The sequence below is a fragment of the Miniopterus schreibersii genome, assembly GCF_964146895.1.
Source record: "Miniopterus schreibersii genome assembly, chromosome: X".
Taxonomy (NCBI): domain Eukaryota; kingdom Metazoa; phylum Chordata; class Mammalia; order Chiroptera; family Miniopteridae; genus Miniopterus; species Miniopterus schreibersii.
The window spans coordinates 20,313,532-20,326,575 of record NC_138104.1 but is presented as its reverse complement, the minus strand read 5'-3'; positions in this window follow the sequence as shown (position 1 = coordinate 20,326,575).

The window sequence follows — 13,044 nt, the reverse complement described above, 5'->3', positions numbered from 1 at the left end:
AGAGAGAGAGAGAGAGAGAGAAAGAAAGAAAGAAAGAAAGAAAGAAAGAAAGAAAGAAAGAAAGAAAGAAAAAGAGAGAGAGAGAGAGAGAAAGAAAGAAAGAAAGAAAGAAAGAAAGAAAGAAAGAAAGAGGAAGGAAGGAAGGAAGGAAGGAAGGAAGGAAGGAAGGAAGGAAGGAAGGAAGGAAGGAAGGAAGGAAGGAAGGAAGAATTAGAAGGAAAGAAGAAAGAAGAAAGAAAGAAAGAAGAAGAAAGAAAGAGAAAGAAAGAAAGAAAGAAAGAAAGAAAGAAAGAAAGAAAGAAAGAAAGAAAGAAAGAAAGAAAGAAAGAAAGAAAGAAAAAGAGATTTAGTGGCTTAAATCAATACAAGTGTATTATCTTACAACTCTATAGGTCATATGGCCCACATGGATCTCACTGAGTTCAAACCAAGGCATCAGCAGAGCTGTATTCCTTCCTGGTCTCTAGGGGAGAATCCCTTTTTTCATCTTTTCTAGGCTTTAGAAGCCACCCACAATCCTTGGCTCATGGCCCTCCTCCTCTACCTTCAAAGCCAGCAATAGCAAGCTTAGTCCTTCAAATGCTACCATCTTGCTGGTTCTCTGAGAACAGTTCTCTGCTTTTAAGGACTCATGAGATTAGACCTACCTGGATAATCCAGAATAATCTCCCATGGCACAGTCTTTAATCTTAGTCACATAGGTAAAGTCCCTTTTATCATGCACAGTAGCCTATTAACAGGTTCTAGGGATTAGGACTTGGATATTTTTGTGTGATACCTTTTACATTGTTGCTTAAAGAATGAAAGTTAAATCAGTAGTCAGTTAATTCCATTTTCAGATGCAGGTCAATACAGCAACACATCAACAAATTTGTGCTTTGTGTTTATTGCGCAAACCATTGGGTTGGGTGCTATAAAGTAAAATATAAAGAAGTATGAAGGAGACCCTCTCCTGAGAAGCATATTATATTGTTTGATCATCAGGAACAGTCATAAAAAGCCAATTAACAATAGTAGACCTATATACTGTTAAATTCATTTGTTCAATTGTATTTACGGAGTACCTATTTGCAGTTCTAGTCTCTGATGGTACAGTCAGAGTAAACAACATGGTGTTTCCACCTTCATGAAGCTGGTTTTCAAGTGGGAAAAACAAGTAGTCTAAAAAATACTATGATATCAAACAGTGATAAGTGCAATAGAGGAAAATAAAGCAGGTTAAGGAAATAGGAGTGGAAAGGCTACTCTGAAATAGATAGTAGTCCTTTCTGAGAGCCAAATGAATGAATGTTACAGAGAGATATTCACCTGACTAGAGTAATTCTGCAAGCTTCATATTTTAAAAAAATGGAATATGTTTCTTTGGAGGATAAATAGGGTTAGCAAATGAACAGAACAACATTTCTCCTGTGCTCACTGGAACTCCATCAGAATTCACTAAGGTAGCTGTTAAAACTGCAGACTCTCAGGTCTCACCTATAGACCTACTGAATCAGAATTTTTGTGGATGAAACCTAGGAATATACCACATGACCCTTAGCTACACTGAATTATGAAAAAACACCAAGGTAGAGTTTTAAAACATTAAAATTTGCCCAGCCAGCATGGCTCAGCAGTTGGGCATCTACCTAGGATCCAGTAGATCACGGTTTGATTCCCGGTCAGGGTACATGCCCGGGTTGCGGGCTAGATCCCCAATAGGGGGCATGCAGGAGGCAGCCAATCAATGACTCTCTCATCATCGATGTTTCTATCCCTCTCTCCCTTTCCCTGTCTATCTCTGAAATCAATAAAAGATACATTTTTAAAAAAACACATTGAAATTTAAGAGAACTACACTGCCCCTACCCTGAAGCAACATGTAGTCCATCCCATGCTTGAGGGAAGTAATGAGTAGACGAAACTGGTGAAACACATGGTTCAAACCGGAAGGATGTTTCCCACCACATTAAGGAGTTTAAATTCTTTAGAGAATGATGAATCATCAAGTATTAGTGCCCAAGCAATTAACATCAAAACGTAGTAATAGGACTATTACCAATATTTACAGTATTAACAATATTTAGGACTACTATTAGTAACAGCAGTGTACAAGCTAGGCTGAAGGTGAGGTCAGTGATAACATGGAAAGGTATAATACCTCTTTGGCAGTACAGGCATGAGGCATTAAGCGTCAGAGCTAGGTGAATTTGCACAGCAATCGAAGGGGAAGAACAGATATGAAGCACATTACTAGGTAAGTAAAAATAGGACTCGGTGATTGCATTGATTGTGATAATGAAGGAAGGGTTAGAAATGACTCAGATTTTGAACCTGGATAACTGGCAAAAATGAGTTTGCTGATTATGGAGCGCCATTAGCTAGCTTAATGGATACAATACTCATAAATGATTATATAAAAGTAGGAGAAAAGAGCTATTACTTGTCACTGCAATTCTTCTAAATTTCCCAGTAATCTAAGCAATGTGATTAGAGCCTACTCCTGTACCTCTCTCAAGTTGGCAACATGAAACAACCCCTTGCATTTAGGAATAAATGCAGAAGAAAGACTTTTCTTATTAAAGAAAACTGAAATTAGTCCTTTATAGCAACAATTAGTAATGTATTGGCTGAGGAGGAAGCAGAATCTAATTACCCCTTTATGATTATCAGAATTACTAACATTTTGAGAAAATTTATACTACTTCAGATGTGGCTCCTCAGTTAGAACACACACACTTAAACAAACAGTACACTAAGTAATAATTATTATAATTTGCTAATTATCAGTGATCCATTTACGGCAAACCTCGTTTTGAAAAACCCTTACTTTCTTAAATCTGAAGTACACGTTTTTCTAAACCAAGGTGAGATAGGATGTGCTCAAGGATAAGGAATAAGGGACTTGTGATTAGTGTATTCTATGCATTTTAAATTAAATCCACTGGGCACAAAGAATATGTGCCTTCAGATTCTCTCTCTGTGTCTCTCCCCCATTCCCCACACACACAGAGATATATACATATATGTGTTTAAAAATAATTTAAAAATTGTATTCACTATATTACATGCCCTTAGATTCATCTATGCATGTCAAAATAAATTTGGCAATATGTCGTTACTACTCTAGAAAGCTACCATACCCTATCTGTTATCATACCTCTTTTCTACAGATATATTCTACTTTCTATGACTTATTTTGAAGACAAATCATATGATTATCTTGTTAACAAAAAATTCCAGAAGATATTAAAAGGGAGTTTTATTCATGTGTGCTTGAAAAATCAGGGACGTAGCCCTCTGTATGAACCAAAGATATGTTCCAAAGTGAGGGGCTAGAACAAGGATTTTATTTATTTATTTTTCTTTAATTTTTAAAAAATATATATTTATTGATTTCAGAGAGAGGAAGGGAGAGGGAGAGATAAGAACATCAGTGATGAGAGAGTCATTGATCGGCTACCTCCTGCACACCCCCCACTGGGGATCGAGCCCCGCAACCCAGGCATGTGCCCTGACCGAGAATCGAACTGAGATCTCCTGGATCGTAGGTCAATGCTTAACTTCTGAGTGACACCAGCTGGGCTCGAGCAAGGATTTTTAAAGGCAAAAGTGCAAGGAGCTAATGATCAATGAGAAGGGTTGCTAAGGGAAACAATATCACACCCTTACATCATTCCTTTTCTGATTGTGGGAACAGCTGGACTTTCGTCTGTGGTCAAGCAAGTGGGGTCGTCAGATGAGAACAATGGGCAACTGGGCTGGGCATCTGTGAGCATCCTAGTTCTGGTTCAGGCTTGTAGAACAAAAGCTTTTGGGTTACTTATCAATAGAAATCAAACAGCACAGGGAGACTGTTCATTGTGCAGGCAGTTTCCAAATCCAAAAAGTAGAATTATACTCTATAAGTAGCCTCAGAGTTCAAACTGCAAAAATTCAAATATTGGGCCACAGATGATTACATTAAAGTTTTTATAACTCTTTACTCTCTTTCCTTAATTTTCTACTTGAAGAGAAATACAATGCAACTGTAAGAATCAAGTACTTCTTTTATTTTGTCCTAATGCCAAACTTACACAGCAACTCAAACTCATACTCTTGAGTATTTATGTGACTACTTTGTCTTCTCATGTATAGACATATTAATACATATAAGGGAGGGTGGGTTCAGCTTTCAATATTAACCAAGTACCCCTTTATCAAAGCAATCTGTGTAAAGATAACACTACTCTGGGAAAAATATTTTTAAATCTATCTGATGGTATTGGATATTGACCAAAAGTAAGTAGCAATGCAGGGCCCACTAGCCCAGAACTCCTGGGCCCAGTCACCTAGTCCTACTGAGCTTATAACCTGTGGAAAGGTTTGTGGGTCATGGCCAGCCTGGGCCCACTCTACGGTCTTTCTTCAGAAGGCTCTAGAGGAAGTCCAGGCAACCTCAGAAGATGGCAAAGCAGCTGACAGGTATAGATGGACATCAGGGAACCTCAGATCTTTTATTGATCTGCCCCCAGGTCTAAGCTGGAGGAATCCAACCCTTTTAGGCAACTTGGCCCCTCCCATGCACACCAAGGCCCAGTAGATGCAGCCCCAAACAGTGAATGTCATGGTAGCTTCAGACAGGTAGCCCATGGTGGGTCACACACAACGTTTGACATTGACCTGTACCTGAATCCTGCCCAAGTGGACCCAGAACCAAGACAATCAGTGATGGGCTTCAGACTACACCAGAGCTTCACCTAACTACCCACACAAGTGGCACACATGAAGGGGAATCCCAGCAGGGTCGAAATCCCCTGCAAGTGACTCAGACATGGTGGTTGAAGTCTATCCTTATCACTAGCCAGCTTGAGGGTTAACTTCACCCCTGAATGGGCCAACAGCATTCAAGACTCAACTACCACAGGGAGGTGCATATAACCCCCACTAGAAATATTCCTGGAGCATCTAGCTTAGGTGATCTGGAACATTGCACCACTGAGATCCACAAGACACCTACATCATAATGCCATCATAACAAGCTTAGGAGTCAGAGCAGATCTACCGAATACACAGAGACAAACACAAAAAGGCAGATGAAATGGGGAGACAAAAAATATGCCCCAAATGAAAGCACAAGAGAAATCCCCAGAGAAAGAATTAAATGAAATGGAAGCAACCAAGATACCAGATGCAGAGTTTAAAACAATGGTTATAAAGGGTGCTCAAGGACCTTAAGGGAAGAATAGATGATCTCAGTGAGAACTTAAACAAAGGCATAGTAAACCTTATGTTTCCTTAATTTAGCAAATTAAAAAAAAAAAAAAAGACCACCATGTCATAGAAAAAAAAAGTTTATCAGTGTCCTTTGATATGTTGTTAGCCATGAAATTGTTGTTTTCAGACAGCCTTCTTGAAAAGAATTACTGTATTTTCCATCTCCCCTACTCAAAATTTATTATTATTATTATTAATTATTATTATTATTATTATTAATCCTCACCTGAGGATGTTTTTTCCATTACTTTTTCAGAGAGAGTGGTAGTGAGAGAGAGAAAGAGAAAGAGAGAAACATCGATGTAAGAGAGACACATTGATTGGTTTGCCTCCTGAATGCACCCTGACAGGGGAGAGCTTGAAACTGAGGTACATGCCCTTGGCTGGAATCAAACCTGGGACCCTTCAGTCCACCTGCTGATGCTGTAACCAGTGAGCCAAACCAGATAGGGCTCAGCATTATTTTAATAACATGAAATATGTGCTTTTTGTAAAGGAGAAGGCATGATTTTCAGTTGTCATTGTCCAACTCCTATTTTCTCCTATTAGTATTCTATTGTAAGTTAATTTTGCCTGACGATAATAGTCAAAAGCCTGTGTAGAAAGCTTCATAATCATGATAATAGTAGCTAGCACTTATGAAGGTATTACCATACACCAGACACCTTGCTCAGTACTTTATAGGAACAATCTTTAATTTTTACAACTAAAACTAACTCAATTATGAGACATACTATCATTAAATAGCCGATCATGCCTATTTTTGTATCAAATATATATCATAATGAGCTCAGTACCTAATTCCAAAGTGCATAATCCAGTATGATATAAATAACCTGCTGTTTTGGAGCAGAAAACAATGCAAAGTAATGAAAGTCCTAAGATTTAAACAACTGAGCAAATTCCAAAAAATAATGTCTCTTTAATCAAATGCATGGAATAACCAAATTTAAAACCAAAGATAAAATTAAGGCAATGTGCTTTTCTGAAGGATAATTGTAGTTCTATGACCAATCCATTAATTCATATATTATTCTCACAAATGATATAATTTATTTTGACTTATATGTAGTATAATTTATGTTTTGTGAAGGATCTTTTTCCAAAAAGTCTTAAAAAAATTACATTCATTGTGTTGGTTTACTTTCTCCTGAAATCAGGTTTTCCCCCAGATAAACATCTAAAAGTACTTTCTTAATTTTTCTTTAACATTTAATCTATACAAGCCCTTTGCATCCTTACTTGTTAAATCTTTTTTAAAAAATCTCTTAAAGGGTAGGTGTTTTATTCCTTACAATTTAAGTGATATGAAGAATGAGGTTGGGAGAATGTAGGAGACTTGCTAGAGGAAACACAATAAATGTGGAAACGCTGAGAAACACACACAGCCTGGCTACAGAGTGTAGTAGCCACTCTGCTAATCTAGGTCTTTGTATGAAAATACCACATTCTACCTTTGATGGACATTTGGGTTGCTTCAAGTTTTTTGGTACTGCAAACACTAATTGGACATGTCTCCTGCTGCATGCAGTCAAGAATCTCTTTAGGCTCAGCACTTAGGAATGGGTTTGCTAAGCCATGGACTCTCTACATGTTGAAGTTTACTGGGTAATACAAAATCATTTTTCAAAATGGTTGCACTAATTTTACTGTAACTAGCACTGGATGAAAGTTTATTTGCTCCACATCCTTAGCAACACTTGGTTTTTACTGACTTTTTAATGTGTGGCAATCTATTGGTGCAAAACACTATCACATTTTAGTTTAATTAGTATTTCAGCAATTACCAGTGATGCAGACCATTACTTCAAATATTTATGGGTTTTCGGTATTTTCTAGTCCAGGAAATATCAACTGCTTTTGAATAATTTATTTTTTCTGTTGATTTATAGTAGGTTCTTTATATTTTAGATGGTAAGCCTTTGTCATTTATGTGCATTTTCAAATATCTTTTACCTTCTTTCTTTACTTCAATGTATTTTTCCTGCATGTATGTCCTATCATTTATACAGTTATTTTGCTTTCTAGAATTATCTTGTAAAACAGACATGTAAAGTAGCTCAAATCAAAGAAATACACTCTAGAGAATACTACTTACATCAATAATAAAAAGTAAACTTATGCAATTAATAACACGAATTCTGATGGAACATCAATAGGTATACAAAGCTACTCAATATAGTAGCATGACAATGAACATTAATGCAGAGACTTTAGAAAATTGGGGGAACCAGTTAATTTTGAAAACCTGCATTTCATTCTACCAATTGCTGCACAAATTTCCCCAAGCTCTCAGAAACCAAAGCCACTCTCCTCATATCTGGAGATATAATCTCATTAAATATCATTTTATTAAATTTATTGAGGTATAATTTACGTACAAGTACATGCATGTATTTAAACTTTACAATTTGATTAATTTTGATGTGTGTGTACCCATGAAACCACTGCCACTGCAATGAAGATAACACAAATTTCCTTCACTCCCAAATATTATTTCACCCTCCAAGTAATCACCCCCACCCCACAGAGTTAACTGTTCTTATTTCTGTCACCATAGATCAGCTTTGAGTCTTCTAGAATTTTGCATAAACTGACACATGCAGTATACATTCTTATGTCTTACTTCCTTTGATTAATATATTTGTGAGGTTCATCCAAGAAGTTATATGTATCAATATAGTTTGTTCCATTTTATTGCTGAATAGTGTCCCATTTTATGAAAATACCACAATTTGTTTTCACATGTTTACCTGTCAGTGATCACTTGGGTTCTTTCTATTTTGAGGACATTATATATATAAAGCTTTTGAAGACAATTATTTACAAGTCTTAGTGTAGACTTTGGTTTTCATTTCTTTTGATTAAATAATTTTGAAATTTCTGGCTCTATGGAAGATAATGAGAATATTTCAGTTATTGGTAGGTGTGTACAAACCTCCAGCTGTACCTGTATATATATCTGTAACTTCCTTTATTATTTTTTTAAAAATTTATCTTTATTATTGAGAGTATTACAGGTATCCCATTTCCCCCCCCCCAGTTGATCACCTCCACTTCGCTCCCACCCCCTTCCCAGGCCTTCACCCCTTTATTGACTGTGTCCATGGATTATACATATATGCATATAACTTCTTTGGTTAATCTCTTCCCACCCTTCACCCCCCTTCCCTCTTTCCTCTGAAATATGATTGCCTGTTGCATGCGTCAGTGTCTTTGGGTCTATTTAGTTCATCAGATTCTTTTGTTCATTAGCTTCTTCTTAAAGAAGACCCTTCAACTTTTCCTGCAGTGCTGGTCTGGTAGTGATGAACTCCTTTAGCTTTTTCTTATCTGTGAAGCTCTTTATTTGACCTTCAATTCTAAATGATAGCTTTGCTGAGTAGAGCAATCTTGGTTGTAGTTCCATGTTTTTCACCACTTTGAATATTTCTTGCCACTCCCTTCTGGCTTGCAAAGTTTCTGTTGAGAAATCAGCTGACAGTCGTATGGGTGCTCCCTTGTAGGTAACTAATTGCTTTCCTCTTGCTGCTTTTAAGATTCTCTCTTTGTCTTTAAACTTTGGCATTTTAATTATGATGTGTCTTGCTGTGGGCCTCTTTGGGTTTCTCTTGTTTGGGACCCTCTGTGCTTCCTGGACTTGTAAGTCTATTTCTTTCCCCAGGTAGGGGCAGTTTTCTGTAATTCTTTTTTCAAATAGGTTTTCAATTCCTTGGTCTCTTTCTGCCTCTTCTGGCACCCCAATAATATGAATGTTGGGCCTCTTGAAGTTGTCCCAGAGGCTCCTTATACTATTTTCATATTTCTGGATTCTTTTTTCTTTTTGCTCTTCTGGTTGGGTGTTTTTTGTTTCCTCATGTTCCAAATTGCTGATTTAATTCTCAGAGTCCTTTACCCTACTGTTGATTCCCTGTAAATTATTCTTCATTTCAGTTCCTGTAGCCTTCATTTCAAATTGGTACTTTATTATGTTATCGATTTTCTCAGTTATTTCCCTTATAGTCTGCTTAAACATCCTTATAAACAAGATTCTGAACTCTGTATCTGTTAGCTTGCTTGGATCTATTTCATTTAGTTCCTCTTCTAGAGATTTCTTCTCTTCTTTCCTTTGTGACATGTTTCTTTGCCTCCACATTTTGGCTGCTTCTAGGTGTTTGTTTCTATGTATTTGGTAGAGCTGCTATGTCTCCTGGAATTTGTAGAGTGGCTTTGTGTAGTAGGTGTCCTGTAGGGTCCAGTGGCTCAGCCTCCCCAGTCACCTGAGCTGGGCTTTCTAGGTGCTCCCCTGTGTGGGCTGTGTGCACTGTCCTGTTGTAGTTGAGCCTTGGTTGCTGTTGGTGTCACTGGGAGGAATTGACTCCCAGGCCAATCAGCTGTGAGGACCAGCTGCAACTACAGACAAAGAGCTGCTGTGCTGGAGACACCCCTATGGATCAGGATTTACTTCAGTGGGGCTTTGGTGTTCACCAAGTGCGCCCCTTAAGTGTGTCAGTCATGGATGTGGTAAGGTTGTAATCCAGCCTGGTCGAGCCTAACCACCAGGTGCACTGTCTCTGGGCCTCCGGGGAGGTGCAGAGTCAGCCTGTGCCAGTCCCTTGCCCAGAGCCACCCAGCATGAGCTACTCAGCAAACTGTAGTTGGCTGCTACTTGTGCTGGGCTTTGCGTTGTCCAGGAGAGGCCCAGCTGTGAGCCAGTGCAGGCTGCCGCTAGTGCCAGGCCTGGGGCCACTTATCAAGCTGTATGGGGCCCGCTGCTGCTTGTTGGAGAGATTTTAGTAAAGTCCTAAGCATGAGGCTGGAGAGGCCACTTGCACAGAAAAGCCCCTGGAAATGGCCTGGATGAGCCTGCAGGTGGGGAGGGACGGGTTCTCCGGGAATCACGGGATAGGGCCAAAGGTGTGAGTCAGGTGCTTGTGATTCAAATATGGCACCTGGCTGCCAGCTGTGTGTGGGGAGGACTCGCCAAAGGAGCAACGGCCTCTGCCAGCTCTTCTGTCTGGGAGAAAGCTGCCCCTCCACCCCTTGCCCGGATTTCAGGCAGGTTAGTTTCTCCCCGAGTGTCCCAGGTCCCTTCAAGCTGCTGCCCGGCGCTGGGCTCAGACGGAGCGCGTCCGAGTGAGTCCGCGCCGGGCCCTTAAGAGGAGCTGCTGCGGCTCCCGCAGCCTCTGCGACTCTCAGGGACAGTCCCTGCTGGTTTCACAGCGCGGAGTTGTGGGGACGTCTCTTCCTGGCCCTGGAACCCTGGGCTAAGGGTCTGCTGTGGGGCTGGGACCCCTCGCCCCTCCGGGAAACCTCCAGCGCCGAGATTCCCTCCGAGGTTTAAACCACAGCACCGGGTGTGGGGCCGCAGCACATCTCTGATTCAGCCACAGTCTGCCCGCGTCTCTGCCCCTCCTCCCGGTCTCGATGATCCTTCAGTTCCCTGGTTGTAGGGCTTCTATTCAGCCAGATTTCAGGAGGCTCTGAGTGCTGGTGGTTCTGTGTTTTAGTTGTAATTTTGATGTGGTTGCAGGAGGCGGCGGGTGCAGCTGTTACCTACACCGCCATCTTGTTTTCTCCTGTAACTTCCTTTAAATTGTTTGATATTGTTTATGTTCTTTGTGACTTTTATTTTTAATCTTTTTTTTTTCATTTTTTCTTTGGAAATCTCAATGATATCTATTTAGATTTCCTCGTTTTCCTCTGCCATCATCAATATGTTGTTAAGCAAAAAAGTAAAATTCATATTTCATTAATTCTACATTGCCCTTCTAAAAGTTGTCTGATTTTTATATATACTTTTTATTTATTTACTGAGCTTCCCTATTTGTTCACTCATTAATACCATGTTTTCTTTAGGTATTTGAATCACATTTTCTTTAATACTTTGTCCATATTTTGAATGGCTGTTTTAAAATCTTTGTCTACTAAATCTAACATCTAAGTCATTTTAGGGTTGATTTTTTATTAACTGCTTTTTTCTTGACAATGGGTCATATATTTCTATTTCATTGTCTAGTATTTTTATACTGTATTGACCTTTGTGATTCATATGTTGTATCGGTGCTTGATTCTTTTATCTTCCTCTGAAGAGTATTGACTTTTTTTTTCCTAGAGAGGAAGGGAGAGAGAGAGAGAGAGAGAGACAGAGAGACAGAGAGAAAGGAAAGAAAGAGAAAGAAAGAAAGAAAGAAAGAAAGAAAGAAAGAAAGAAAGAAAGAAAGAAAGAAAGAAAAGAAAAGAAAGAGAGAGAGAGAGAGAGAGAAGGAAGGAAGGAAGGAAGGAAGGAAGGAAGGAAGGAAGGAAGGAAGGAAGGAAGGAAGGAAGGAAGGAAGGAAGGAAGGAAAGAAGGAAGGAAGGAAGGAAGAAGAAAAAGAAGAAAGAGAAAAGAAAAGAAAAGAAAAGAAAAGAAAAGAAAAGAAAAGAAAAGAAAAGAAAAGAGAAAAGAGAAAAGAGAAAGGAAAGAGGAAAGAGGAAAGGAAAGGAAAGGAAAGGAAAGGAAAGGAAAGGAAAGGAAAGGAAAGGAAAGGAAAGGAAAGGAAAGGAAAGGAAAGGAAAGGAAAGGAAAGGAAAGGAAAGGAAAGGAAAGGAGGAGGGGAGGGGAGGGGAAGGGAGGGGAGGGGAGGGGAAAAGAAAAGAAAAGAAAAGAAAAGAAAAGAAAAGAAAAAAAGAAAAAAGAAAAAAGAAAAGAAAAGAAAAAAGAAAAGTAAAGAAAAGAAAAGAAAAGGAAAAGAAAAGAAGAGAAAAAGACTGATGTGAGAGAGAAATATCAACCGGCTCCCTCACGTGCACACCCTGACCGGGATTCGAACCTGCAACCCAGGTATGTGTCCTGACCAGGAGTGGAACCTGCCGCCTCTCAGTGTACAGCACCACACTCCAACCAACTGAGCCACACTGGCCTCGGCTGAAGAGTATTGATTTTTCATCCTGTCAGGAGTTCAATTACTGTCTAACCAGCAAAAACTTAGACAGGTGTGGATGTACAATTCCTTAAGGCAGATTTGTGGGAAAGCCAAGGTGTTCTTAAAGCCCCAATAACATGGAAGAACGCAACCTCTAAATTCTTTTCACCCAGAATTTTTTAAGGCCTTGGATTTAGGCAGCTTTGTTAATGTTTTTCTACATTAGACATTAGTCTAAAACAGGGATTAGCCAACTATGTAAACTCGTTTTTCTATACCACCAAGCTAAGAAATTTTTATTTTGAAAACATTCTTAAAAATGAGTGAGATGAAAAAAGAAGATGAGGAGAAGGAGTGGGAGAGATTGTATAGTGCAAAAAGCTTAAAATATTTATTTTAAGCTTAAATATTTATTTTATTTCAACCCTTTACAGTAAAACATTGCCAATCCCTGCTTAAGGATATGGTCCTTCCTCAGACACAGCCTTTCTAGATATGTAAGCTAAATGGTAGTATAATCAGCTTAGTGTTAAGCAATGGGTCCTCTCTGAGCTGCCAGAACTTCAAAACCCTCCAGCGTTTAAGGACCTTTAGTACCACGGCTCTGCTTGCAATCTTACAGCAGCCACACACTGGTAAGCCATCCGTAGTCTTATCCTGTACATTTGCAGCCCAGCTCTCAGACAAGGACCTACAGGGGATGATCACATATATCCAGAGGTCCCTCTGCACTCTTCTCTCTGATAACCTGCTGTACAGATTCTAGACAGTTTGGTTACTCTAAACTCTGATCTCTGTCTCTTCATTACTGTGCTTTGTGTGGATTCCAGCTCATACATGTACCTGGAGCATAGTGAACAGTCAAGATGTGATAGTTATTTTAACCAACAACTTATTAGTCTTAACACAACACTATGTGTTAGAT